The sequence below is a fragment of the Rhinopithecus bieti genome, unplaced genomic scaffold (assembly GCF_001698545.2).
Source record: "Rhinopithecus bieti isolate Rb0 unplaced genomic scaffold, ASM169854v2 scaffold_13225, whole genome shotgun sequence".
NCBI lineage: Eukaryota > Metazoa > Chordata > Mammalia > Primates > Cercopithecidae > Rhinopithecus > Rhinopithecus bieti.
Window position 1 is genome coordinate 1,691,126 of NW_016807895.1, and position 2,443 is coordinate 1,693,568.

The following is a 2,443-nucleotide window of genomic DNA, read 5'->3' on the forward strand; positions in this document are numbered from 1 at the left end:
TTAACACGGTGAAACCCCGTCTCTACTAAAAAAATACAAAAAACTAGCCGGGCGAGGTGGCGGGCGCCTGTAGTCCCAGCTACTCAGGAGGCTGAGGCAGGAGAATGGCGTAAACCCGGGAGGCGGAGTTTGCAGTGAGCTGAGATCTGGCCACTGCACTCCAGCCTGGGTGACAGAGCGAGACTCCTTCTCAAAAAAAAAAAGAAAAAAACCTTTTATTTTAAGTTTAGGGGTACATGTACAGTTTTGCTACATAGGTAAACATGTGTCATGGAGTTTTGCTGTGCAAATTATTTCATCTCCCAGGTATTAAGCTTAGTATCTATTAATTATTTTCCATGATCCTCTCCCTCTTCCCACTCTCCACCCTCCAATACGCTCCAGTGTGTACTGTTCATCTCTGTGTGTCCATATGTCATCATCATTTAGCTTCCACTTATAAGTGAGAACATGCAATATTTGGTTTTCTGTTCCTGCATTAGTTTGCTAAGGATAATAGCCACCACTTCCATTCATGTCCCTGCAAGAAACATGATCTTGCTCTTTCTTATAGCTGCCTAGTATTCCATGGTGTATATGTAACTCTTCTTCTTTATCCAGTCTATCACTGATGGCCATTTAGGTTGATTCTATGTCTTTGCTATTGTGATTAGTGCTGCAATGATCAAATGCATACATGTGTATTTATGGTAGAATGATCTACATTGCTTTGGGTATATAATCGCTAATGGGATTGCTGGGTCAAATAGTAGCTCTCTCTTCAGATCTTTGAGGAATTACTACACTGTCTTCCACAATGGTTGAACTAATTTACACTCCCATCAACATTGTAAAAGTGCATATTTTTCTGTGTAACATTGCCAGCATCTGTTATTTTTTGGCTTTTCATAGTAGTCATTCTGACTGGTGTGAGATGGTATTAAAAGTAATTGCAAAAACTGCAATTACTTTTGCACAAACCTAATATCTCATTGTGGTTTTGATTTGAATTCCTCTAATGATCAGTTATATTGAGTTTTTTTTTTTTTTTTTATTCTTGGCTGCATGAATGTCTTCTTCTGAGAAGTGTCTGTTCATATCTTTGCCAACTTTTTAATAAGGTTTATTTTATCTTATAATTTTTTAAAGTTCCTTATAGATGTTGTATATTAGAACTTTGTCAGATGCACAGTTTGCAAATATTTGCTCCAATTCTGTAGGTTGTCTGTTTACTCTGTTGATCATTTCTTTTGCTGTATAGAAGCTCTTAAGTTAATTAAATCGCACTTGTCAATTTTTGCTTTTGTTGCATTGCTTTTGGTGTCTTTGTCATTAAACGTTTGCCTGTTCCTGTGTCCAGCATGATATTGCCTTGTTTGTCTTCCTAGGTTTTTATAGTTTTGGGTTTTACATTTAAGCCTTTACTTCATTTGAGTTGATTGCGTACAATGTAAGGAAAGGGTCCAGTTTCAATCTTCTGCATATGGCTAGCCAGTTACTCCAATACCATTTTTTTTTAATAAGGACTCTTACCTCATTTCTTGTTTTTGTCAGCTTTGTTGAAGATCAGACCTTTCTCACATGCGTACTTTGTGAAAATTTTATCTCATCCTGTAAGTCATCTGTTCATTCTGTTGGTAGTTTATTTTGCTGCACAGAAGCTCTTTGATTAGTTCCCATTTGTCATTTTTTTTTTTTTTTTTTTTTTTTTTTTTTNGAAAACCCCATCATTTCAGTTCAAAAGCTTCTGAACCTGATAAGCAACCTCAGCAAAGTCACAGGATACAAAATCAATTTGCAAAAATTGCTACCATACCTATACACCAACAGTCAAGCTGAAAATCATGAATGAACTCTCATTCACAAGTGTCACAAAAGAATAAAATACTAGGAACATAGCTAACTAGGGAGGTGAAAGATCTCTTCAATGAGAACTATGCACTACTACACAAAGGCATTAGAGATGACACAAATAGAAAAATAAGAACCTCTTTCTTTTATAAATTCTTTAGTAAATATCTCTTCAATGACAATGACACTTTACTGCTTAAAGAAATTAGAGATGGAGGACCCAGAGCAAGATGGCCGAATAGGAACAGCTCCAGTCTCTAGCTCCCAGTGCCAGTGACACAGAAGATGGGCAATTTCTGCATTTTCAACTGAGATACCAGGTTCATTTCACTGGGGAGTGCTAGACAATCAGTGCTGGTTAGCTGGTGCAGCCCGACCAGCCAGAGTTGAAGCATCCCAGGCATTGCTTCACCTGGGAAGCACAAGGGGGAAAGGAATCCCTTTTCCTAGCCAGGGGAAATGAGACACACAACACCTGGAATATTGGGTAACTCCCACCCTAATACTGCACTTTATCAAGGGTCTTAGCAAACGGCACACCAGGAGATTATATCCCACACCTGGCCGGAAGGGTCCCACACCCACGGAGCCTCCCTCATTGCTAGCACAGCAG